At 59.6% G+C, this 26,621-nt stretch overlaps 1 protein-coding gene across 3 annotated transcripts in view; it reads left to right on the top strand.

The window, feature by feature from the left end:
- The first annotated feature begins 9,754 nt into the window (after positions 1-9,754).
- CXXC5 (CXXC finger protein 5) overlaps positions 9,755-26,621 on the top strand; it is a 56,552-nt gene continuing 39,685 nt past the window's right edge. For 2 of the 3 annotated variants that reach the window (XM_062587450.1, XM_062587447.1), the window contains exon 1: positions 12,790-12,810. The gene's annotated coding sequence lies outside the window, so the exon portion shown is untranslated. Of the gene's footprint in view, positions 9,818-12,789; positions 12,811-26,621 lie in introns of those variants that run through there. The other variant, XM_062587448.1, reaches the window with a different exon arrangement.

The following is a 26,621-nucleotide window of genomic DNA, read 5'->3' as shown; positions in this document are numbered from 1 at the left end:
GGGTGACCGTCTGAGCTGCCTCCGCTGAGGCCCATGAAATCTCCTGGCACCAGCCCGCCTGCGTCCCAGCATGCCGGCCTGTCCGCCTCATCCTGGGCCGTCGCTCTTTGGAGCTGGGTGCAGCTCTCCTGCGCCTGCATGTCACCGGGCATGCATCGGGGCCGGGCCGCCCATGATACCCGCTCTCTGCGGCCGCCAGGTCGCTACGGCAGGCAACGGCCTCCTCGAGCGGGCGATGGTGCGGTTGGCCTGGGTGCAGGTTTGCTAATAACCGAGAGGTTTCCGACGCTGGCTCTTTGCCGCCTGTCTTGCTGGCCCGGCCCTGGGTACCTTGCAGCCTGGCGGATGGTGCCCGGATGCTCCCCGCAGCCCAGATGGCGCATGTCTGCGCATCCCTCCTCAGAGACAGCGAGCCAAGGAAACGGCTGGGGCTGAATCGCGTGAAACAAAATGAGCTGGAAGCAGCGGTTGGAAAGGCCAGGCTCCAGCTTGCTCTGGGTTATTAGAGATGAAAAGTCATGTTGCCGCATCCTGCTGGGAAAGGACATTTTCTTTCCATTTCCACAGAGGACGTGAATTTGCCAGGCAACCTCCAGTATGTAAGCAATGACCCTACTACGAGCAGCTGTGGAGCTCTTCCCAGCTGGGCTCATTTGGGCACCGCATCACCTTGCTTCCCAGCTGCTGGTGACCCCAACGCCGTGGAGTGCCGGGCAGCAGGCACCGGCCCTTGCCGTGCTCCTCCAGCCATGCTCACAGCAGCTCTCGGGGCTCCTGGCAAACCTGCCGGCAGCCTCGCAGCGAGCGCGCACAAGAGGCATATTGCGGTGGGTGTATGTTATGAAAGGCGAAGCAGAGCCGGGTGGGTTTTGCTTTCTCCCCCTTCAATCGAGAGCCGTCGGGGAAGTGATGCGACAGCTGCCATTTTGTTTGCGGTTGGACGCGGAGCGCCGCAGAAGGAGCCATTCTGCTTTCTTTCCCTCGTGGTGACTTTCTATTTATTCTTGCTTTCTTTCCCGCTTGCTCTCACTAACTTGAAATGAAAGTCACCCGAGGAGGGAAATGCATCTCAAATGCCTGTCCTCTCTCCTTTGCAGTGAGCACAAAATAGGTATTGGCCACATTCTCACATGGAAAAGAGAGGCCTGAGGATGGATAAATACTTTTCCAAGGCTTTGGAGCAAGGTGTGGACAGTGCTGAGAATAGCATCTCGAAATCTCAACTGCCAAGCCCTTAGCCTAACCAGAAGGTTATTCTTCTTCCCTTATGCTCATACATATCCATTAGGATGAGACCATATGTGTGAGATGTAGATGAATTTCTTTCCTCTTGACAAGTCCAGTTGGTCTTCCTAGGTAAGGAAATGGGGATCTGTTCCCATCCAACTTTGGGCTGGCTCTTTGCCGTGATTTCCTGGGTTGCATTTGCCCTGGTAGGAACAGAGCTACGAATCTGACGGTGCCCAGTGTGGCTTCAGGCCTAGCTATTCTCCACCCTTGGGGGCTTTTGATGCCAGACATCGCTGGAGAGGTGCAGAGGTTCCCCCTGGGTGCAGGAAGAGGATGAATGCGTGGAAGCCTTCACTGGAGGAGAGCAGCAGTGAGATGTTTTAGTGAGGAAAAACAGCTGGCTAGGAGAGTGCTGGAGGCCTCTTTGAGTGATCCTAATGAGGACTCAAGTTCCTCAAGAGATCACAGAGAACTTCTTGGTGAAGAGGTGACTTCTCTGACAGTAGGGAGCAGTAGAGTGAGCACAATCCAACGTGAAGAGCTCCTGCTCTTCATGTAGTTGCCCAATGTATCTCCTCAGACTCCAGGCAGATGAGCCTTTGATGAGATCCCTGCACATCTCAATCTGCCCAAGAATTTGGTGCTAGTTGAACACTGTCCTTTGAAGATAAAGTTAGGAGAGAGATCTTGGAGAGGTCTTAGGTGGTTAAGGAACTAGCCTGTGATGTGAGAGACATGCAATTATTGCTTAGCCCCTAACTTTCCTTTCTGGAGGAAGAGATACCTGGATGTAATGGGTCCTTTTGACTTCTTCCAATCCATTATAGGCTACAGATCAGTGCAGAAGTGGCATCAACCTGGATGATGGATGCTGTTTAAGTGATCAAGGGGAGATAGCTTCCTAATACCCATATGGTCAGATCTATCAGCTTCTTTCAATAGCATCGATCACATGTTGCTGCTGACATCTTTACAAACAGTAAACAGGAACACAGAGGGATGCCCTACGTTTTGGGCACTTTTCCAGTGCTTAGGTGTAAGCTTATGGGCCTGATTGCTCATCATGTCTAAGATGGTGGAGCTGGGCAAAGGAACCCAGTCCAGCCTGGAGGGGTTAGCACTTGGAAATCCTTCCTGCAAGGCATGCAAAAGGGAATCAGATGAAGTACCCTTAGTAACTGGTGCTATGCATGGCTCTCGTACCCCCAGCTCTCCTTTGAAGTGTAGCTCAGTCAAGATTGCAGCTGTGCAGGCATTAGTGAAGCAGGAGATGTCGAATAAGGGGAAAATGGGTCTGGGAGGGATCTCACAGCAGGGGGGACCCGTTGTGCTCCCTTTCTCAGAGCCCTGATGACCTGCAGAGGTGACAGAGCATGCTTTGTCTGACAAACTTTCTCAGCCTCACTCAGACTTTCTTGCTGCCAAACTGAGTGCTGAGGGCAGCCTGAGCTATCCACAGACTGACCCGCCTGATGATAGAGACTTTCCTCTGTAGGGATCTGGAGGATGACAGGGAGTTTTGCGGGGGTTCTCATAACCCTTAAGGTTAAACTCTGCTCTAACATTACCATGCTCCTGGGGCCCTCTAGGAATTTACTTCTTGGGAGCATACCCCCAGGTCGGTGCCCTCACTAGGCAGGAGCTCTGCTACCAGGGCTTGCCTGACCAGGGCTCTCAGTGAGCCAGCTCCCCCAACTCAGGGACCACCACAGTGCAAAGGGTTCCCTGCAAAACAGGGGTTGTCACCTGCTTGGTCAACCCAGAGACTTCACTATGTTCATGTCCTTTGCTGACTGCCGGTCAGGTGCGCCAATGCTGCTGGAGAAAACTATTGTGAACTGGTTCTTGCGATACAAGCTCAGCTTTGCTTGATTGCTTCTCCATGGCTTGCAATGAGATAGCAGTGTGCTCAGATAAGTCTCACCACCATCTTCAGACACCCAAATCCTCCAGGCTTCTTTTGGCATCGGTGCCTGAATGTTTTGTCAGCGCCCTGTGGGTGCGGGGGCCAAGCTTGTCCCTGCTGATCACCGCCTGCTAGGAAGTTGTACGGGCAAGGCCTTGGGTGCAGGCGGCATGGAGGGCACGTGGTTGACGTGCTGGGTGGAAGGAGACGTCCTGACCGTCATACTGGTGAGGGGGAGGCCATCACAGCTTTCACGGTTGTTTCTCCGCAGCTCCTGACTCAAGTGTGCCCAAATTAGCTCCTGCCATAAGTAACTTTTGATATTTCCTAGGAGGGGATCGTTTAACTTACATATCCCTTTCTAAAATTGCAATTGCCTTGAACCACGACGTTTGCTGACTTTGGAGAGCTGCTGCGAGCAGAAGTGGTTCAGCAAGCCCCATCTGATGCCCTCTGTGCATGCCTGCAAGAAGGGACCCTCTCGAACAACCGTCCTGTCTCTCCCCAGGTACTGTGGCAGAAGGGTCCTGTCCTGTCATGGGAACGATGCTGAACTGGGTGGGCCAGGGGCTGTGATGGCAAAGTAGGGCTGACCAGGAGAAGAAATGGGTGAGTATGCAAGCAAGGCAGTAAGAACTTTTCCTGTGGGTCTGGCTTGTTTTGTATTTTAGCTTCCACCTGAAGGACAGCTGCCCTGGGCTGAGAACAGGCATTTTCATGTCACTAATGTGTTCCCAGATTTTGCTGCTGAGCAGCAGCTTGAGGTGAGCCAAAAAGCTGCAGGCACTAGGAAAGCTCCTGTGTTACCCCGATCCAGGCCGAGTGTCCCTTGCCTGGCTGTGTGTCGCAGTGCTTGCCAGTCCCGCTCTCGCAGGGCCTGGGCACGCTTCCTTAAACCACCAGCAGCAGACGTACGCAGCGGGAGTGGCCGGGAAGGGATCTGAGCAGAGCCGACGTGCCCCAGCCCCACGGCCACATCCCGGCTGCCTGCCCAGCCTGCACAAGCAGATGGCTTTTGCAGGGTGCTCCGGAGGTTGGAGCAAGGCTATTTTGGACCACGTGGGCGTCTGAATTCCAGGCGAATCCCTGCTCAAAAGACGCCTGCCAGGGTCCCCGGAGGTGGAAACACTGCAGCTTGAATGTCCTCGTGGCTCTGCTGCCGTCTCTCACGTAGGCGTTCCTGCAGCCATGCCTGCTCGCCAAGCAGCCAGGCCGGCACCCAGTCCCACTCGCCTTCCCGCATTGCAAAAAGGCATCACGCCCACTTACCCTGCTGCTGGGAAAGGCTGCTTGCCGGGGGCACCCAGTCGGCCTCCAGGTGCCCCACACGTTATCTCAGCCTCCTTAACGCTGATGCAAGCAGCAGCTCAGCCACCAGGCAGGATTGCTTCGGAGGGGGCTTGTCTTGTGTCCCCGCGGAAGGCACCAGTGGGTGCCCTGCACCCCGGCCGCTTGGCGCTGTGCCACAGTCACGGGGAGGCCACCTCCATGGGCAAGGGACATCTGCTGATGCTCCCCTGTGCCCAGCAGCCCCTGGGTGCCTCAGGGCACCGGGGACAGCTAAGCGCAAAGGCAGAGACCCGCAGATGAGCTGCTCCGCCTCTGGTGAACGCTTCCCCGGGCTGTGCCGTGCAGCAGCACGTCCCAGCGCCACGGGCCGAGGTGGGGGGGGGGGAGCAGACGGACGGGACGCTCCCCCGCCTGCCCCCTCTGGGGGTTTCTCCCCAGCCCCCTGCCCACGGCAGCTGCCGCGGTCGCCTGCTCTTTCTCCCCGCGGCAGGGCTCATGCAGCCAGGCTGGCTCGCCCCGCCGCCGCCGCCGTCGCTGCCGCTGCGCTGGGGTGGGAGAGGGCAGAGGGAAACCGACTTCCTGCCCTTCTCGCCACTGCCTGCGCCGCTTGTGTTTGCTTTGAGGCCCGTGTCCCTCTTGCCAGGACATTCCCGGGCAGCGGCTGCTGCAGTTGCAGAGGAGCCGTGGGACAGCCCTGACCACAGCCGCCCGCATGCTGCTTGCAAAAAGTCGAGCGCCGCATGCTGGCCCCACAGCTGCATCCCCCCCCCGCCCCAAACCCCCCCTGCCCTGCCCAGCCTGCCCCAGCCCTGCACTGGGATCCCACGGGGTGGGGGGGGGAGGGGGAAGGAAGCAGCCCCTGAGCCCGAGGCCCTTTCTGCGGGGGCGAGGGGGTTGGCCAGCCCCAGGGCAGCGCCAAGCGCCTGCTGCACCCTCCCTGGGGGTGGTGGGCGGCGGTGGGCGAGCGAGTGAGTGCCGCGCGGGAGACGCCTGGGGTTAAAAATTAACGCAGCCAGAGCCTCGCTCGATGCGAGCTGCCTGCAGGCTGCAGGCCCCTCTCGACGCTCGCTGCTCGGGACCCGAAGGTTTTGCGCCCTGCTTCGCCAGCCTCCGCAGCCCCCCGCCCCCGCACTGCTGGGGGAACACGGAGGCACCGCGGTCCCCCCTCGGCTGGGCTGGCGGCCACCCGACCAAGAAAGGCACGCGCCCACGTTCGCCCGCGGCTGAGAACCGGGCAGCCCAGAGCTGGGGGCCGAGCGGCACGGCGGGTCGCGCTGACCCCGGGCGCAGCAGCCACGCCGCTGTGTGCCCGCAGGCAGGTCAGCTCAGAGCCGCCGCCCCCCCTCCCCTGCCCCCAGCTGCTCCGGCTCGGTTTTCTTGCGCCACGGCAGCGAGGGCTGCTGGAGGAAACGGGCTTTCTGAAAAGACCAAAGGGTTGCGCTGGCCCGTCCTCCCTGCTGGGCCAGGGGCTCTCGCAGGCCAGCATCTGGAGGAGCTATTCCGGCTTCGCAGCCCCACGTCCCACTAATTTCCCATGTCCTCTGGCACTGGGAGGAGGAAACTCGTTGCAACAGGGCTTTCAGCTGCTTAAGAAATCCAGACCCTCCTCTAAATTGGGGGCGTCACCAAAATCTGGGGCTCCCTGCACAAGGCTGCTCTTCGCGGCTGCGTAGGTTTGGGCTCCCTCCGGGAGAAGGTGCCCTGCATCCCCACCGGGTCCCAGGCGGAGGAGGCGGCGGGCGGGCGCCCGTGCTGTAACCCACTTGGATCGCGGCGGCTGGGCCGGGCTCTGGGCTGGGTTTTTTTTGGAACGCGTTTTTGTGCCGGAGGTTGTTAGGACGCATCTTTTGCTCACGCAGCCTTGGCAGTCCTCCAGCGGCTATCCCACAGTGCCCTGCATCCTGCTGGCATCGGAGGGGCCGGGTACCTGCGTGACCCCCACCTACGCGGGGCGCTGGCCTGCCAGCGTCCCCTCCCCAGCTGCACACTGGCACGCTGCCTGGCCGGCTCCATCTGCGGTGCGAGGGTGCACGCCTCCGCTTCCCCCACTCTTATTCCAACCGCGCCGTAGCAGCCCGGCCGTGTGCCTCCGTCTGGAGCCGTGCAGAGGTCCTGGCTTTGCTCACCAGCCAGGGAGAGGAGACAGCGCAGGCCCCCGCTGCGGGAGCCGCGTGCCCTGCGTGGAGGGGAACATTTCGGCGCCAGCTGGGGCATGCAGAGACGGGAGGTGGCATGGCTATTTGCGGGCCTGCCTTCTTCCCGTCTCCCTTGCCCTCCACCCATTCCCCCTCGCCCTCTCCTCCACACCTTGCCCCCTCCATCCCTTGTCTCCTTCCTGCTCCATCCCTGTCCCCTTACCCTCAGTCCCATCCCCCCCACCCTCCATCTCTGTCTTTCTCCCTCTGTCCTGTCCACCTTGCCCTTCATCCCTGTGCCCTTTGACCTTCATCTCCATCCCCCTCACACTCCATCCCATCCCTCCTGTGCCCCCCACAAGTGCTGGTGTTCCTGCAGCCCCCAGGCGCTGGGCTGCAGTGCAAGGACATTCCCAGGAAGACAGGGACTTTCTGCAGTGCAGAGGCAGCTCAGCACAGATTTCCTGGGGAGAGGGAGTAGAGGAGATGCGGGGAGCATGTATGGGTGCTTGGGAACTGCCCACGGTGGCCCTTGGTCTTGCAGCAACCATGCCGGCAGCAGGTCCTGTTGCAAATGCCACAGTAGCAGCAGGGGGATGCTGGCAAATCATGTGCCAGCTCCAGGGCCACTCGGGAGCTGGAGGTTTGCTGGGGAGCTCTGGGATGAAGTTCTGCCTTTGCTATCGGCTTCCTGCCTAATGGTGAGCAAGTCGCCGCGTGGCTCGGTTTCCCCCTTAGCTGAGTGCAGCGCCCGTTCTGTCGCCCTCTAAGGTCATGGCGGGTTTTCTTGCTGTGCCACATGGGCACGAGGTTGTCCATATCCAGACTGGCACAGACTGATGCTTTAAGTGGCTTCAGGCCTCCATAAAGGTAATTTCCATTTACTGGAGTTTTCCAAGCCTGCTAGCAGGTGAAATTGCCCCATGGTTGTGCAAGGACCTTCTGCAAGGGCTGTGGTGTCCCTGGGCTCGGGGGACTTCAGCTCGGTGGTTAGGGCATGAGGCCGACCGGGGTCTGCGCAATCCGGGCGCAATTGCGATGGGCTCTGCTGTGGCCCTGTCTCTGCAAGGAGGCTGCTAGAGCCCTGTGTCTCGGAGCGGCCCCTAAAACCGGCTCTCCAAGCGGCAACGAAATGCCCAGGACCTCTCTGAGAGCCGGGTGAGGTGGCCTGCCCGTGGGGCTGGGGCTGCAGCGGGTAGCCGCCCTCCAGGCTCAGCCCTGGCGGGGAGCCGGCCACCACTGGGATGCCGTGTGTCTGAGGGCAAGGCGCTCCAGCTTTCTGGGAAGAGCCTTTTGGAGCAGAGGCAGGGGTGCTCCCGGGCTGCTGGAGCGCTCCCCTCGCAGCCGGATGTGCCCCCCTCACCTCCTGGCCGCCCGGCCCCACTCTGCCCACCGTGCTGCTGGAGGGAGGGTCGGGGGGAAGCGCCTCGCGTCGGGCTCGCGGGGAAGGGAGCGCGTCGGCACGCCAGCAGCAACCGCGTCCGAAAATCCCGGTTACTAAATATGTGAAACTTGCATAATTAACGAGACGTGTGTCAAATACAAACGGCGCATTCACATTTGCTTTCACGTTATGTTTTCTGCGCGCCCCCCCCTTCCCTGTCCCCACCGCACTGTCTGCAGTTTTGTTTCGTTTAAAGGCTCAAGTTGGGGTGGGGAATGATTTTGTGTTCCTGGGGGTGGGGGGAATATCAACGGCAACAAAACGGAGTTTCATTTTTGCTGGTGTTTTTCTTCTTCTTCTTCTTCTTCTTTTTTTTTTTTTTTTTTTTTTTGCAAGGTTTTGGATATTTGCTGGCAACTGAAAAGTCTGCAGGACGGAGGGCTGCTTGGTGTTGCATCCCTGGAAAGCTGCAGCGCTCTCTGCCAAAGAGGGTGTTCCGATAAATTTTTGACTCCTCTCTTCCACTCCCTGCTGCTAATAACCGCCCCCCCCAACCCACCCCTCCAGAACCTGGGGCTGTGCTTGTTTTAGAGGACGCTCCATGCACGGCTTTGCGGGAGTCAGAGCACAGCGTGGGCTTATCCTGAAGCCAACTCCACTTTGCCGGGATGGGGGGGGAGGCATGCAAAGAAGTTTAGCAGCAAACTTCTGGGCTGAGCATAGCTCAGCTGGGGCCACACCTCGGAAGATCCTTCCCCCCTCCCTCTAGCTGGCTGATTATTTTTGCATCTTTGGTTATTTGCTGTCTACCTGCTGGGGGTGGTGGTGGGTGGGGGCAATTTCTATGGTGCAGAGGGCAAAGGACGCTTTGCCTTAGAAAGCAGCAAGATTCAGGATCCTGGGAGCTCTCTCCTTGGCATGGTGACCCCCCCACCTCCGGCTGCTAACGCCTTGGGTTTAGGTGGGGGTGGCAAGCTCAGGTGCACCAGCCGGGGACATTTATTTCAGCCTTCTTTGAGGCTGAGAAGTGGTCGCTTGGGCTTTTCGCCCCAGGAGGCAGCAGGCACGTTGAGGCTCGGCCTTGCAGCAGCAGCAGCGCTGGGCAGTTTGCAGAGGTTCAGATGCCATCAGCTAAGATGTCTTCTGCGAGCGGCTGCCGGGCGCCCAGCTGGCTCCTCGCACACCGCACTGGGGTGACGCTGCGGAGGAGGGGAGTGTGGGGGGGAGTGTGTGTGGTGGGAACACAGGAGCACCCTGGGGTGATGCCCCACAGGTAGATGGGGGGTGCTGCGGGGTGACATTCGATGGGGCAGCTGGGACAGGAGGACCCTGTGGGGGCATGTGGGGTGTGAGGGCGTCACCCTCATTGGAGTGACAACCCACATGGGTGGAGTGGGGCACACAGCAGGGTGCCACTGGCTGTGGGGGGGTCCGGACAGGGTGGAGGAGGGACACCCCGAGGTGACATCCCAGAGGGATGCGTGGGGGGGAGGGGCGGGCGTAGGAGCCCACCCCGGACCGCCGCCCTATGGAGCAGAAAGGATGGGGGAGCACCCCGGTGGGACACCCCGGCAAGTGGGTGCGGGTTGGGGAAGCCCACGGTGGAGGGGGGTGGACGCGCCGCGGTGCCTCCCCACGGGAGCGGGGGCCGGTGCGGGGCGGCAGCGGGGGGAGCCGCGCGGCGGGGGCCGGCGCGCGCGCGCGCGCGCGTGGGGCGGCGGGGGGCGCGCGCGGCGCGGCGCGGCGTGGCGCGGCGCGCGGGGCGGTCCGGTCCGGTCCGGGTTTTGCCGGCAGCCGCGGGCAGCGGCCGCGGCAGCGCCGTGCAGCGTGTTTCGGTGGCTGTGCACTCCCAGAGCGAGCAGGGATGTGGAGGTGGGTGTGCGGCGGCGGCGAGGCACCGTGCCCGCCTCGGCTCCCCTCTCGCCCGCGGGCCCCCTCCCCGGCCCCGGGCAGGTGCTGATCTCCCCCCCTCCGCGGCGGTGCGCCCCGCGGCCGCCCGGGCGCACGGCCGCGCTGCCCGGAGCGGCGGCGGCGGCGGCAGCAGCAGCGGCGGCTCCGGTGCCCCCGCCGCGGCGCCCGCCCCGGACCGCCGGTAGGTGCCGGCCCCGCGGGGCCGCCCCGGCGGGCGGCGGCCGCGGAGTTGGGGGAAAAGTCTCGGGAAAAAGTTTGGCGGGGGGAGCGGGGAGGCGGAGTGGGGGGGGGGGCGGGGGGGGCCGGTGCCGCGCCGTGCCGTGCCGTGCCGTGCCGCTCGCGGCGGCGGCGGGCGCGGGGCTGGCCGCCTGCCCGCGCCGGGGCCGGCTGCGGCCGGTGCTGCGTGCGCGGCGCCCGGGCGGCCCCGCCGTGGCGGCGGCGGCGCGGTCGCGTTGTAACGAGCAAAGTTTTGTTGGCGCGGTGGAAGCCGCCGGCCCCGCTGTCCGCGGCGCGGCCCTTTCTGCCCGCGGCGGCGGGCGGCGCTGCCCGGTGCCGGCTGCCGGCGGGGGCCGGGGGGAGCGGGGCGGGGGGGAGGCGCAGCATCGCCGTCGCGCCGTGCCCGGCGCGGCCGCCGGTGGTTTCCCGGGTGACAATGGTGGCGGCGGCGGCCGGGGGCGGCGGGCAGCGGGGCGCCCGCTAGCGCCGCGCCGGCTCGGGGCCGCGGCGCCGCCCGCGGGGGAGGCGACGCGCCCGGGCACCGGGCACCGCGCCGCGGCGGCGCTGCCGGCCGGGGGGCTGCGGGCCGCTGTCGGCGAGCGCCGGCGGCGCCCCCCGCCGCCGCCCCCGCGCGTCCCGCTCCGCTGGCCCTGGGGGCGGCAGCGGCCCCGCCGCGCTCGCTTCTCGGCGTTTTTTTTTTTTTTTTTTTTTTTTTATTTTTTTGTTTGCCAGCAGATTTTTGCCTCCCCGCAGTCGGTTGCATCCTCTGGGGTTTCTCTCGCTCGCACGGCAAGCGCAGTTTTGTTTTCTGCCGGCGACAGCTGAGGGGTGGACGTGGGAACGGTGCCGCTCCGTATAGCTGAGCCATGTGTAACAAGTAACTGAAGTTTTTTTTTCCTCCTCCTTGCAAAGTAATTTTTTTCCCACTTTGCTGGTGGATCTGTAATATGCAATTCATAAAGCTCCGCTCCCCCCTGCGTTTGATGTGAGGGCACTGAACATACTCTAAGAATAAAAGATTAAATGGAAGCAGACAAATCGCAATGTACAATGTGTAATATGTCTAATACGCATCCAGAGCGGGTGCTGCCAGCTGTAAAACGATAGTGGATTTTGTGAATGATGACTGAATGTTGTGATTATTGTACAAAACTCCGCTGAATCGGAGTCAGACAGGCCCCATGGGTGAACAGCTTTTCTTTCTTTAATTTTTATTAGTAGTATTAGTATTTTTTGTGGCAAGGTTGTATCCTGTAATCAGAGACATCCTTCTTATTACAGGCCGGTGTTCGGTTTGGGTCATTTCATTCTTTGCTCAAATGATTGATTAGGAAAAGAGAGAAGCGGAGGGGGGGAACAGTCCTCCTCGTTCTGCGTCCTACACATAAACAAAGCTGTACACACATCCTGTGATAACGGATCACATGTGTGCCGAGCCGGGCCTGACCCTGGCCTGGCAACCTTTACTCCCGGGAGCAGTTCCCTTGAAGTGGCGGGGGATGGCTCACGTGCCCGGGGCAGCGGGTGCATTGGAAGCGTCGCCCGAAGAAGCGCCTTGCTGCTGTGCTGGGGTGCCCCTGTGCGGGGGTCTGGTGGGGGTTGGGATGGGACTTACTGGCTCCCGCTAAAGAAGTCAGGGGAAGTTTTGTTTCTTTGGAAAGGGGACCCTGCTGTGCCAGCGGCCCCTTCTGCAAAGGCATGCCAGCGTTTCAGCCCCCGCTGGCCCCGTCCTTACCCCCACCGCGGAGGCGATCCCGTGCCCGGCTCTTTGCTTGCTGTGAGCGGAGGCCGCTCTTGCGGCTGCCCGTGTCACAGGTTGCTCCTGCGAGGCTGCGTGCTGGGGTGGGATGGGCAGCTCAGCGCGCGCATCCTCAGCTTGGTGCTGTTGGGGAGCCCTCGTGCCAAACTGGAAAGTGGCGGGCGCGGGCTGCCGACAACCACTGCAAGCTGTTGCGGAGGGTCCCACTGAACCCCAGAGGAGCTGGAAGATGCCAAACTGAGCCTGCAGCTTCCTCCTTGACTCCGTCCCGCTTATCGCCCTTGGGTCCTGGAGGGCTCCCCAGCCTCTGGGCAGTCTCCCAGGTCCTACGTAGCAGACTGGAGTGACTGTCGGCCGCTGTTACACTCGCCTGAACGTGCTGCTGTGCTTTCTGTCTCATTGCACTCATTTCCCTTTGATTTAGTTGTTTCTCGGCTGCGTTTCTGGGCTGCTTTAAGATCGGCCTGCAGACAAGCAGGGGGAGGCCAGGAAACCTGAATCAAGGTGTTCGCCTCCATGCGGCACTGGTTAATGGGAAAGCGGAGCTGGTTTTCCTTGGAGGGCTGTGTTTGAGGGTGCGGAAAGCATTCCCGTGTCCGCTTGGTCAATCTGCCTTTTTCTTAAAAAAAAATATATATATATATCCTGCGGGAAACAGCTTCTTTAGCAAGCGAGGAACTCCCCGCGTCCCGCGGGGAAAGACAAACCACAACAGGAAAAGCAAACCTCGGCTTTTCAGAGGCGGCCGAGAGCTCTCATCCCACCGCCGCCGTGCGACTTGAGCCGGCGACCCTGAAAGCGTTGCCGCTCCTGCCGGCGTCGGGGAGCTTGTGCACGCGGGCTGAGGCCATGGAAAGCGCCCGGCTGCAGCCGCCCGTGAGGCGATGGATGGTTTTAGGAGCATTGGCCCTTGGAGGCGGGCAGTGCCGGGAGCGGGCGACATCCCCCTCGGGACGTGGGAAGGAGCTCGCTCCGCGAGGTGAGCGTCAGCAGGCTCGCAGATGTTGCGCTCCGACCTCCGGCGCTGACGCCGGGGTGACCCGCCGGCGGGGGACAATAACAGCCAGCTAACAAAGGAGCCGCTCGGAGCTCTCGGAAGTTCATCCCAGCTTTGAGCGTTGCGCTCACTTTAACTGCGGGGCGAGCCTGCGCCGGACGCCGGGGCTCGTGAGCCGGATGGGCAGAGTCAGGCGCTCGGAGGTGCCTTTGCTTGAGGACGCACTAGGGATCGTTAGCCGAACTCACCGGAGCGCTGCCTGGTGACCCGGCTGCTCCGCGTGCATCGTGTGGGATGACGAGGGCTGGAGGGGGTGGTGGTGGTGGTCCCCAGGCGCATCGAGGGCCGTGGCCTGGGCGAGGAGGAGGCAGGGGCCTGGGAAAGCACAGGGAGGTGCGTGTGAATCGATGCTCTTTGCACGCCCCCCCCAGCCGTCGCTGCCCACGCCGTGCAGATTACGGTGGGAAAAAACGCGGGAGTTGTCTGAGGCTTTGAGCGGAGCCGTCCTTGACATGGATATCGCGGCGGGGAAGTGGGGAGCGGACGCGGTGCCGTCAGGTGCCTCCCCACTGCCGACCTCGGGGCACGTGGCTCGTGCAGCAGCAGCCTCAGCCCCACGGCCAGAAGCCCATGGCGCAAAACGAGCCGGCAAGGTGTGTGTGGGGGATTTGTCGATGCCGCTCTCCAAAATGCAGCCTGTTTCTCAGCGATAAAACAATGTGGCTGGCGTAGGCAGCAGGGGCTAAAGCGGAGGCGCCTGGGGCAGGAGGGGGCGAGGGCGCGCGTGCAGCACGTCTCCCGCTGGATCTTGATTGCCCTCTGGCCCTGTCCCCATCCCAGGGGGGCTTCACCCTCGCACCAGCTTGGCTCAGCTGCTGTCCCTTGCCGATGGGGCATCGCCTGGTGTCGCCAGTGCTGTTACTAGGTTGCAGCCCTGATGGTGCCGAGGACGAGCAGAGCAGGGGCTGCCAAGGCCGGATCCAGCGCCGGCTTGTCCCGGGCTCATGGCCTCCTCCCTCCCGAGGAGAGGGAGGCTGGGCAGTGCACAGCCCAGAGCAGGAGCACGTCACTAGGGCTGCGTTGACCTAGTCTAGCCCTGTCAACTCCTGTCCCTCTCTTTGCTCTGGTGGCACATTTGTTTTCCTAAACCTTGGGTGTAAGAACAACCTCTTGATTAAGTGTATTAATAGTTAAACTTTCAGCTCATAGCTTAAACTCACCAGACCACGAAAAGCCTCCGTCCTTTACTCATGCTCTGTTGCTCAACTAAAATATTGCACTCAAAGGCGTTTTTTCCCCCCTTTTCCCCTGACTCAACTTTGACTCTTGGGAGCTTGGGGGCCTTCCAGGGGCTCCATCACCTTCCCAGCTAGGGGCGACCCCACCTTTCCACTCTGCTGCAGGCTTCTCCTGCTCTGTTTAACAGCCAGGAGCAAAATTCTCCTCCAAAGGCTGAGCAGAGGGGAGGGAGAGAGGTTTGCAGCCCTCAGGCTCCGTCTCACAGTGAGCGCCCTTGAGCATGACCCGGCCAAAGTGACTGTGTCTTGCCCCACGTAACTGGGAATTGAAAGTCCGGATGGGCTGGGGAGCACTGGAGCTGCTGTCTGGGGGAGATGGGAGGCCTGGCTGCATCCAGAGCTGGAGAGTAGAAGAGAACCTTGGCTGTTCTTGCCCCAAATCACCCTCTGCTCTGTTAGAGATGCGACCAGTCAGTGAGGGTGATGGACTGGGACCGACGGGAAGGGACAGGAGTTGCTGGTGGTAACTGACCTCTGAGATCAATTATTTTCCTTCCTGTCTGGCAAGCCATGAGGTGGATGGGGCAGGGGAAAGCAGGAGGAAGCATGGAAAGGAGGAGCTGTGGCGTAGGAGGGAGAGAATGGAAGAGGTGTTGGGAGCAAAACAGTGGCCAGATGAGGAACTGCTGCTCCTGCCCATGAAGCTTGGGCTCAGGCAAATAGAGAGGGTACATGAATTTGTTCCACCTCAGAGGTAGCTCTCCTGTGGGGAGTGGGTCAGGATCAGCCCTGCAGCAGGTTTAACCTTTATCGTGAGCATGGGCCCAGGAGCGAAGGTGGAGCATGAATACACTGTCCTGGGGTGGCTGCGTGAAGCTGCTATCCTTGGGCAGGGCAGGGGGTGAGAGGCAGGGATGGGGACAAGAGCAGCTAGCTGCCGGCTCCATGCCCCTGCACAGCCCTTGTGGGATCTCTTGGGGGACTTCCAGGATGGCAGCAGCGTTGGAGCCGGGGATCGGACACAGACTTGTGAGATGAGCCCTGCCCTAGGAAAGTTCCCAAGAGCTGGGGTGCAGGGCAGAGTGACTCAGAATGAGTGGCTGTGGATCCCATCATGTTTGAGAGAGTCCAGAAAAAGGGCATGGCAGGTGTGTGTTGGATGGTGGTATAATGTACATTGGACGATGGCCCTCAAGTGTCTGAAGACAGTTGAAGAAAGCTTTTGAGCCCATCAGTATCTCTGTGCTCATGGCATGGCTTTGTTGTGCCAAACAGCAGGTCCTCCCCCTGCCCAATATCCTTACCTTTGTGGTGCTGTAGGGCTTGGGATGTGCTACATTAATGTGCCTGGAGTTGTTTCATCCTGGCTCATCTTCCCTGATGGCTTGGAAGCAGGTGGAGGGCACTGTATCGACTTGGATGACAGTCATTGCTGTGCAAGGGTGGCAGCCTGTTATTATATGAATAAAAGGATTTTTAAGGTCATAAGTTTTTCAAGAGGCAGAATAAAGCTGAAGGATTCCATGTGTTTGCAGGAGTGCTTGGACCTGTTTGTGCAGCAGGCTACCTTGCCCACATTTGAATGCAGTTGTCTGTCCAGTATGAACGGCAGTTGCATCCTGCATGTGCTTGCTTCAGGCTTTCTCTGCTGCCTTCGCTGATGCTGGGTCGGTCCAAACGAAGCTCACTGGGAGCCTATGGGCTGATGCTCCCTGACGTGCATATTGTCTACTGTCTCTGACCTCCACCCATCTGTCTGGCATGGCCTCATGTGCCTCCCTGGGAGGTGCTCTGTGATCCCTTGCTTTGAGGGTGGCATCTGCATAGTGGTCTCTCCTGCCCTGTTCCATGAATGTTGTGTGACCTGTCCCATCCTCTGTGCAAAACTAGCTTTCTGTGCTGCTTTTTGGAAGGGAAGTGTCCTTTGTGGATCTCTACACATGCAGCAACCCAGAGATGAGTTTATGGTATGGAAAAGGGACTCGGGTAATGGCCTGAATGTCCCTTGCCTCCCTTACTGAATTCACGTTGTGAATATTTGACTCACAATCCATATTCTGGCCTTGGGATTTGAGGTCCAGCTCAGTAACAGTTGTACCAGAAGGTCTTCCACAGGCCAAACATGGACATCCTTTGTGCTGGAAGGATGTAGCACAGGACCCGTCGCCTTTATGGAGTGATGCCTACAGAGTGCTTGTCTTGACCAAGGAAGGTATATGTTGGCCTTGTCCCTAGAATTGATGGTGAAGAAAGGAAATGCTGCCTTCTGACTTTCCAAGTGGGATGTACTTCCCCACCTTGCCTCTCCCAGCTCAGAGAGATGAGAACTGGAAAAAGGCTTAGATCATTGGCTTTATCTCTTGTTGAAGGCATGATATAATTCTTCAGTGAGAGCATGTTGCAGGTAATAAGTGGGCCCTGCACTATGTTGTAAGATATAGAGTCTCTCTTCTGAGTCATTGGATCAAGTTCACCCTAAAGGCCTGATCCTCAGCTTCGTGGCACCAGATCCTGCTGGCATGAGAAACCTTACTTCAGGAAGCAGCAACTTGCCTGCTCCCTGGCTGGATCAAAGCTAACCCCAAGTGACAGTACCATTTCTTTCCAATCCCTGGTCAATGGCCTCTGAAATCTCAAGCAGCTTGGCTTGAACTAACTTCATGGCACTCCAAGGTGAGACAAATAGCTGTTGTACCCACAAGGCTTTCTCTGTGTTCCTGAAATGTCTTGGTAGCAGGTGTAGGAAAGGGTACTGTGGATCCAGCTCTGCTATTGGGATAAATCTGAGTGATTCCACTGAATGTTAGATAATGGGTGCAACTGGGCTGAATGTGGCCCTATGATTTTGAGATGCATCTGACCCTAAAATAGTTTACTCAGCACTTATAGTTTCTAGAGACGGTTCAGGCCTGAGCAAGGTTTGGATTTGTTCTCTGGCGTGATGGTATTGGGCATGTTCACTTCCAGCTTCCTTTGCCTGTGCTGTTCCTGGTCATTTCTTGGTTTCCTGATGGTTGCCTGCTGTTTGAAGGCAGCCCTAGTCTAGCTTGCGACCATGACTTATTGGATGTTTCATTTTTGCCTTCGCAATCCCACCTTGAGTTCTTGTCTCCATTCCAATTTTTGATAGAAATATCTTGGCCACATCTACCTCCCACAATTGTCTTCATGAGAGTCTTCCTCTGAGCCCAAAGAGGCAACACTGTTCCTAGTCTAGCTTGCGACCATGACTTATTGGATGTTTCATTTTTGCCTTCGCAATCCCACCTTGAGTTCTTGTCTCCATTCCAATTTTTGATAGAAATATCTTGGCCACATCTACCTCCCACAATTGTCTTCATGAGAGTCTTCCTCTGAGCCCAAAGAGGCAACACTGTTCCATCTATTTTGATCCCAGATGGTTCCCAGGAATCCCCAGGGTCCTGGGGTCACTACTCCTGAATTTTTACTTGAGCCTGCCCTTGTGACTTGTGTATTTCTTTTTCTGTCTCAGAGGCTTGAGCAGAAAAGTTGTTTGTGGTCTGGATCCAGGTCCAGGGTCTGTCATTTCAACGTCTCAAAGACTATGCCTCTGAATAATCCTGAATGTTTGCAGTTACAGGTGTTCCCAGCTCTCATTCTCCATTGCTCCTGGAGGGCTAAGTTTCCCTTTGGTTTCTCTGTGCTCTGTAGACTTTCTGCTGTACCCACATGTTATTGATTAGAGGCATTGCTGACTGGTCCTTGCTGTCCAGCATCTGCAGCTGGCTGAGAGCTAGAATGTAGTTGTGAGGGGGCATTTGTGCCCAAAGAGCTCCGATTTCTCAAGGACAGCTCAAGACCCCCAGGCATGAGTGTTAGGAATTGAGCAAACCTTTGGGAAAAAGTGAAGCAGCACTCTTCCTTTAGCTTTGCAAGAGTTGTTTTTTTTTTAATATATATATAGGGGAAGATTTGAGTTCATGTCAAGAGAGAAAGAATTGTGCCCTCAAATGTTGCTTGGAGGTTGTGGCAGTCTTGTTTCTTTTTGGCAGCTCTAGTCCTCATCTGGGCTGTGTGTAGGCAAGGGATCCAAGGTGGCCTTTGTGGCTCAGAGGTGGCAGCAGGCCCAGGGACAGCAAGAGTGGATGAGTGCCAGGCTGAGGGGAGAGTTTGAATGCTGAGCTGAGCCATTCTGCCCCACAACTTTCCCCCCACTTGCAGTATTTCAGCATCCTGGCTCAAATAACAGCACTGCAGTCTGTCCTGCAGGTGCTGGGGGCCCTCCACTCTCACTGACCTTCTTCCTGGCTTAAACTGCTATGCTCTGATGCAGCACCGTGCCACGCAGGGCCCTGGGCCCTCTTTCTTGTGCCAGGCTGTCCTGTTGCACTCAGATACTCCGTCCTTCCTCTGTGCTGTGCTGAACCACATCTCCTGCCAGCTGGGACCCGGCACAATGGCAGTACCCACAGGCTTCGCTTCTTTGTGCCGGGAGAGAGCTGCCGCTGGGTTCCCGCACCCACTTCTGGCCCCGCCGCCTGCCTGGAGCTGGTGCCTGACCTTGGGCCGCCCGGCGGTGCGGCCCCTCTCCGAGCCTGGCTCTCCGCGTGGCGCTGCCGGAGACTTTTCCCCTAGTTCCTGTAACCTTTGCGAGCGAGCGGCTGAGGATCGCCGACTCTGGGGAGTGCTCGCCTTGCCCTCTGCTTTACCTTCTTCATCTCACTAATCTGATGACCGGAGGTATGCGAAGCATTTCAAATATGGCCTCGTTAGCTGGCTCCGGACAGAGCACGCAAGAAGCGTTTCTTCACGCTCTTATTCCAGCCTGCTGTTTCTGTCCCCTCCTCCCACGGGGATCCCGCTGCAGTTTGCCCGGCTGCTGCAGTATGTGGGCACGTCGGTTGGGAGCAGCGCGGCTGGTTGCCACGGGGCCCGTCTCACGTGCCTGGCTGTGGTAAAAGCCCCAGGACGGATGCCTCCTTTACAAGTGAGGTCTGGGGTGTGCCAGAGGCCGTAGGCAGATGCAGCCACCCGCATATGTGAGGTATTACGGTGGTTAGAGAGCATCATCTGTAGTGTGGGCAGGTGGATACTGATGATGGGGACTGGGACGTCCCTTCTGCCCACGGTCTTGGCACGTGCCCGGGTCTCTTGCAGCCCTCGTTCCCAGTGCTACGGTGTGGTGGAAAGGTCTGGAAGGACCTGCCCAGGACAACGTGCCTGCTGTCACACCCTTGCTAGGGGAGTGGCCTGGGGAGATGTCCTAGGGACTGCCACGGGGGGGGGGGGGGGGCCTGTCTGGAAGGTGCCACATCAGCCTTGGGTGGGACTGAGCTGTCACGTCTCCAGCGCGGGCCCGTCTGGCCACTGGCTGATGGTGGCCACTGAGCTGAGGCTTTGAATGCAAAGTTGGGCATGTTGGGGAAGGGGTGGTCGTGGCGGCCCAGCGTCTGTCGGCTCGGTGGGATGGGGAGAGTGGCGGGTGCCCGGGCTGCTGGCCAGCCCCAAGGGAAGGGTCTACCCCGGATGGTTTCTCTCCAGGTGGGAATAGGCTGGTGCGGTGCTGGGAGCACGGGAAGGGCGGCCTGGAGATAAACAGCTGGCTCGGCGCTATCCAAGGAGACTGCGGAGCCAGGCACCCGGCTCCCGGCTGCTCTCCGGCGCCTTTATCGCCGGCTGTCCTTCCAAGGGCAGGGTCAGGCCCGGAGCGGGGGCTGGAGCCGCTGCAGTGGCTGGCGCACGGTGGTGGTGGTGGGGGGTGCGCGCAGAAAGCGTCACTCGGCCGTGAAATCCAAGGTGGGAGTCTGCCGGCGCTTCCCAGCTCCGCTGAAGCAGCTATTTAAAGCTGGGGGGAGGAAAACTAAAAATAAAAGGCGACGGGAGCTGGGAGGTTTGGGGGTCCACGGGGTGGCCGGGAGGGGTGGGAGGGCGGTGGCGCCGCGGGAGGGGGCCGCCGCGGCCCCCCGCAGCGGCGGCGGCAGGTCTGCGAGCAAGGCGCGAGGCGTTTGCGCTTTAATGCGTCAGGACAGCTTGCAAATTCCAGCCCGGCGCAGCGAGGTGCCGGCGGTGGCCGAGCGTGCGCTGTCTCGCGTCCGAGCGGGGCCCGCTGACAGAACTAGTTAGATCGCGGGCCGCCGGCGGCGGGGTGCACTGGGGTGTTTGGGGGGCGGGGGGGGGGACAGCTGCGGGGAGGGCGCCTGCTGCTGCCGTTTGGGACTGTGCAAGGGGCTCAGTGTCTGTCTGTCTGTCCGTCCCCGCTGAGCCCCTTCCCCGGGGGGAGAGAGCCACTGTCCTTTACGCTCGGGGCCACCGAGGCGCAGAAGGGCAGCGCCGCTCCGAGGTGGCCCCAGCGCTGCTGCGCTTCGGTCAGTCCCTCCCTGGGCTGCGACGGGTGACGTGGCAAGCACGGAGAGCCCGCTGCCTCACTGCTGGCCTGGCCACGACGGCTCCCTTAGCGTTCAGGGCCCGAGACCCTTGTGCCTTCACCGCAGGGGCTGTCCGGCGGCGCTGGAGAGAGGCACGTGCCACCTTTAAGGTGCTAAACTGGAAGCAGGCGACGCGAGTTCAGTTTCCCCTCGCTGCTCAGCGGGTAACATCTGCCTCCCGCTTCCTGCCTCGCTCCCGGTTTCCCCTCCTAACGCGGCGCATGTGGCTTGCCGTGCTGCTCGGGAAGTGCTTGCAGAGCACCTCATCTTGGGGCGCTTTGGTCCCCGGCAGGACTTTTCTAGTGCAGCGTGTGATGCCAGACTGACACAATTTGGCTCGGGAAAGCTGTGTGTTCACACATGGGCGCTTCCAAAGCGAGCAGCTGGGTATGTGTGCGGAGGAGGAAGGAAGGAAGGGGAAAGCCAGCCGTCAGGGCGTTTCTATTGATGAGTTTGTTTTATCACGTAGGTGTCGAAATACTTTGCAAAGAGAGCAACGAAGCAATGTTTGGGCCTGGCCTTTAGCAGAGGCGTGATGGGAGGGAAAGGGCTGGATCTGGGCTGAGCAGCGGCCCCAGGAAAGCACAACCTGGGGCTTGTGCGAGGCGTAAAGGAGGAAGAGCTGCACCTCCCCGCCGGAGGGGGAAGAGGAGAGGAGGGAAAAGGCATCGTCGCTGGAGCGTGGCAGGGAGGCCGCCTTGGCTGAGCGGCGCCCTGCACGGTGCCGTGGGACAGACGCGCTCGCCAGCGTGGCCAGGGAGCGCCTGGCAGGCAGGTTGCCCTGGGGCTCTCGGGGCAGCTCTGCCACAAGGAACGCAAGCTTGCAGTTGGACGGCTTTTCCCTGAGTCCTTTCTAAGAGGCAGCTGATCATCCTTTCCCCTAAATATTTGAGTGTATGAGCTCCCAACAGTTGAGAGCTGTAGAGGTTTCCTCCGTTGGTTGCTGCGTCCAGATCTTCCTAATGCTGCTTTGATTCCCTTCTTCCCACCTTTAGGTTTTGCTCCTCTAAATAAAGAGCCTTTAAAAATGCTTATTAGCCGTCTTAATGGGAAAAACTGGCGTCACCCTGAATACTAAACCAGCGGCGCTGAGAGGCCTTTAGCCTCTTTGCACGAATTTGCTGGGCTGTGGCTTCAGCGTGTCGTCTCCCCTCCCTGCCAAACTTCCCGAGCGCGGCGCCGCCAAGCACGGCGAGCGGTCTCTGCCTGGCACTGCCTGCTGCGGGAAGCCTGAGCTCGCAGCCCCTCTCCAAGGCGCTCAGCCCTGCGGAGGATGGGGCCTTTTTATTTGTGAAGGCGTTGGAGGATTAGCGAGAGGATTAGTAAATATGACCCCAGGTAAAGATTAAGACAAAAAAAAAATTGCTGTTTTTTCCCCCCCATGCTGATGCACCGTGAAGATTAAAATGGGATGAATTCACACAGCTAGTAGTTAGTTTATTGTCGGAAGGGGTGTTTTTGACGGGGGGGGGGGGGTGGAAGGAGACGAGAGTGTCGGGACCAGGAGGGTGAGGTGCAGGAGCGGATGCTGGGCTGGCAGATGGCCGGCTCCGGTGCCCGCCCCGCAGGGACGAGGTGCGGGGCCGGGCCTGCGGGTCTGTAGGTGCTGTATGCTCCCCGCTACAGCCCGGTGCGTGCAGCGGTGTGGGGCCCAGCTGGAGGCTGAGCTCCTCACCAGCGAAGGGCGCTGCGGTGGAGCAGGTTGACCGTGCCGATGGAGTATGCGTGTGCGTGTCAGGATCCGACACCGCTGCTCCGGCGAGTCCCTGATGCAGGGCTGCCTCATCCCACGCCGGCAGTGGCACCCTCCCCGGCGGAGCATGGGTTACCGTTGCCCTGCGGAGCTCGAGAGGGATAACCAAGGTCCCAGCAGTGTCTGGAGGGCGTTTGGTGGAGCAGAGAGAGGTAGCGGATGGGCTTGGGGCTGTTTGGGCCGTTGGAAAGTCTCCTGTTGCCTTGCCAGCCTGTTAAATCCATCGCTTTGCAGCGTCCCGCGTGGGCTCAGCTGCGCTGCGTCTGCTGCAACCCGCTCACGGGGGCATGTTTTATTTCAAGTAATACTTGGCTTTTCCTTCTCCTCCTGCTGCAAGAACAGACCCGCTGGGGCTGCAGGGAGCGGGCAGAGCCAGCGCTGTTGGGAGCGGGGCTGGCGGCTGGGAAAGCAGAGGGATTTTGGGGAGCAGGGAGAGGAAGGGAAGCGGTTCAGCTGTCGTCCCTTCACCTGCACTCGCGCTGGATGTTTCGGTAATTGCAACCAGCCTAATCCTGGAAATAACCGACACTCAGCTGCAAGGCCACAGCTTCAGCAGCTAATCTGAAAGGACGTTAACTCAACAGAGGAGGCTGGAAAACACTTAGAGCAGCCAGGAAGGCAGAGGCAAATAAGTCCCTCTCTTTGCAGCTCTTCCCTGCCCTTGCGAGGAACGGCCTCTGTTATCTGTAATATGTGGTCTTTTCCATTTTGAGCTCCTCTGATCCTCTATCCCGCAAACCGGCCCGAGATTCCCCACGGAGCAGCGATCTTTAAGGATTAGCTGTGGACCTGGAATTTCAGCTGCGCGTTGAATATTCATCAGATAAAGCTCTTCTCTTTCAGCTGGGCCCCTCTCCCTCCGTTTATGCCGGTGCTGGGCTGGAGGGTGTGCGTGTGGCTCTGTGACGGGCTGCCTGCAGAGCCTGCGTGTGCTTTGAGGGAAGGAGGGACCTCCTAAGGGTGACTGGGGTTCCTGCGCCTTCCCTGAGGTGATGCAGGTCAGGGCGAAGCCCTGAACTGGGAGGCGATAGCACGAGAAAGCCCCTCTGAGAAATACAGGACTCTCCCCAAGCTGTGGGGCGTTGGATCCGGTAGCATTACCCTGGTGCTGACCATGTGCCGGGGACGCTCACTGGCCGCGGGGACGTGGGGTGGGATGGTGCTTGCACCCACCAGGGTGCAGCGGGGTGGGAGGCCGGGCTGCGGGGCAGCCGTGGCCGAGCTGCCTTCCTCCGCAGACTTCATTAGAGTCTCTCCTGATTTACACCAGCGCGCATGGAGAGGCGCCGGGAGGCGCTTGGTTTCGCTCTGCTTCAGGCTTTAAATTTTGTCACCGCATAAATCTCTCGCAGCACATTGCTAATGAGAAGAGGGGGCTGGCGTGCCCTGTGCCGCTCCGGGGGGACTGGGCGCTCAGCGTGCTGCGCCCGGGCACGAAATACAATCTACCCTAGCTGCTTTGCCCAGGCTTGCCCCGGCACGGCCGCCAGTCGCAGCGCTTTGGAAGGTCGCAGGGGACTTCCAAGAAGAGAGAGACCTTCCCTGCTTGGGACACGTCCTCTCCTGGAACTAGGTGGCTACTGGGAGGGGGCCGCCTTCCGTCACTTGGAGTGGGTGCATCGCTTTGGCTACGCAGGAGGAAGAGAGGAGGGGAAAGGAGGGAGAAATCCCTGGGCTTTACTGACCTTCTGGAGGACCTGAAAGCATGTGCTGGGGGAGGGATAGGGCTGTGTCTAGTATATTTTGGGAGGAAACTGGAGTAGCCATCTCTGGGGAGACCAGCAGAGGATGAGAAGCTGTGATTGCTCTGAGCTGTGCCTGGAGCAATAAAGGGGCCCAGGCTGCGTCTCCGGAGCATCCCTGCCTTTATTTCTTCTTCTCCCATTGCGCATTTGTGTTTCTGGCTTGGGGCTGCCTGCTTACCCAGGGGCAATATTCTTCTGGGAGCCGAGACCTATCTCCCGGGTTCGTGGTGCATTCCAGGAGTGAAATGGGGCTGACCCTCCAGTTTGGGGAGGGGTTTGCATATCCTGGTGGCATTTGCCTATCTATACAGGCCAAGCCAGGCTGGAGGGAGGACCTCAAGGACTTGTTTTGCAGACAGTGGATGGGTAGATATGCCTGTCCTGATCCAGCCTGGAGCTGCGACTGCCTGGTCCTGTCTAGAAGCACTTGGTGGGCAAACGCTCTTGTCCTCAAAGGCACCACTGATGGGCTACCCAAGTCCTTGGGAAGCTGTCTCAGGCAGGAGAGAGCAAAGAGAGAGGCGATCGAGGAGAACTGGGGCAGGGGCATGGGGATGAACAGATTGGGAGGCCCTGTGGACCCCTGGTCACACTGTTTTGGTGAGTCCTTCCCTTACAAAGGTAGCATTCATCAGTGTGCTCATGTCATGCGTGCTGTAAGAGCACATGATTGCTCTCGGGTGGGGTACAGACCCCCAGGAACACCTTGCAGCAAGCATTGCCTCTTGCTAACTCCCCCATCCCACGCTGAAAAGTCAAGCTGTGCTGGGGAAATGTGCATTGAGCACGCCGGCACTTATCCATGGCACTGGGCAGAGCTGTGCCGGCTCCAGGGCTGAGTGCTGGGAAAGCAGCTATTGCTCCGGAGGTGGTGTGGGCACATCTGGCAACTGCTTGCCCGTGAATTTTACGGGCTGTGGGGTTGGGTCAATGTGACAGTGTGTTATTGAAGGCCAAGTGGCAGCCCATGGGTCAGATCCAGCCTGTGAGTCAGCTTTTTCTGGTGCTGGGGGCATTGTGCTGGTTTGGGTTGTGCTCTTTGCATTGGCCTCTGCACCAGGAGGGTGGGAGCTGGGGCTGCCTGGGTTACTGTGGGTGCGACGTTGCTGCCTGACGCGTTTAGTAGCCAGGTTATGTGGCCACCTGGCTGGAGTGGCAAGGCCAACCTGCCTTGGGACAGGGCATGGGCCAGGCACCGCTCGTGGCACTGGGCTCCTCGTTTCCGTGAACCACAGGATTGGTCTGAGGCACTTTGCATTTCTGCTTTGGACTGTGCTCTTTTCCTGCCACCTCTTCTCTCTCTGTCCCCCCATGCACACACTTATACCCAGGCTGCAAGGGTGGCTGTGTGATGAGAATTAGCAGTAAAAGCTGAAACCTCCAAGCTCGGATGCCCTGTCTGATGCTAAGTGCGTGGCCATGTCCCAGTCCTTCCCTGCCTCAGTTTCCCTCTGGTAGCAGAGCAGTAAAGAGGCTGGCTGGCCATCCTCACCAGCCTTTCCTGGTTTGCAGCCCACTGCTACATGCTTTCTGAGGGAGCGCCAGGCTCTTGCAGGAACATAGAGGTGCTCCGAGGTGTTGCTAACCATCTGCTGATCCCCAAGTGGGTTCACTTCTCTATGCCCGAGTGCTCCCATAGGGATGCCCTGCCACAGACAGGGGGTTTGGGAGACCTCAGACTGGACCTCCATGCCAGGGAAGCTGGTGCCTGGAGAGATGCTGGCTGCGTCCCTGGCCTTGGAGCACCAGGGTGGCCTGAAGCATCTCTTTAACCATCACCCCAGGGGCTTTGGTGGGGCAGCACGCCCCGGCAAGCCCTCGCCAAGCCGGTCCTGCTTGGCTGCGTGCTGCCTTCCTCGCTGTGTCGGCTGCGGCAGCCGGCACGCCAGGCGGTCCTTGGCCGGGCACTGGCGCTGCCTCCCAGCCTGCGGGGATGGGGAGTGCAGTGAGCTCTCCGCGGAGCATGCCGGGTAGGAGCGGCCTGGCGAGGGGCTGACAAGAACTAATGACCCTGCAGCCGTCGCCTGGCTAGGAGCTGAATCCGCCAGGAGTTTCTTTCACGCCACGGCCGGCACTCTAATTAGTGCTGGGGAGACCTGAGGACGCTGCAGAGAGGAGGAGAATTGCTCCCAACCCTGAAGGCTTTGGCTGCTGAGCTTATCAGGAGAGCGAATTGAATCTGGAGTTTTGCATTGCGTGGAGGGGGAATATGGCCTTGCTGCACCCTTCCCTCTGCCTTCCGTGGTGCAAATGAGATTTTCCCCCAGCAAGGTGCACAGATGCCCTTCGAACTGGTACTCATGTGTGTGTGTGCGCACGCTTTCAACAGCTGTCATTAAACCCCTTCTACCTTTTACCCTCCACCAACCAGCCAATGAGCTAACATTGCCTTGGGTAGGTTTGTGGGTGCTGGGTGAGCCTGCCCTGCGCTTCAGTCGTGTCTGATGAGGTGCATGGGTGCCGTGGCAGTTACCCACTGCCCTCTTCAAGCTCAGTGCTCCTGAGGAGGGGAGAGACATGTGGTCCTGCTCTCCGGACGTGAGGCCCTTCCCTGCCGAGAGCATTTCCCCTGCCTGTTTGCCAGCTGGGAGCGGAACAGGCGTTGCTGCAGAGAAGTGGAAAGTTAGAGAGGCTAAAGAGCAACAGTTTCCCCTCTGAAAATCACCTCTCA

The sequence above is a fragment of the Rhea pennata genome, chromosome 14 (genome assembly GCF_028389875.1).
Source record: "Rhea pennata isolate bPtePen1 chromosome 14, bPtePen1.pri, whole genome shotgun sequence".
Taxonomy (NCBI): Eukaryota; Metazoa; Chordata; class Aves; order Rheiformes; family Rheidae; genus Rhea; species Rhea pennata.
This window is presented reverse-complemented; position numbering and strand designations above follow the sequence as displayed.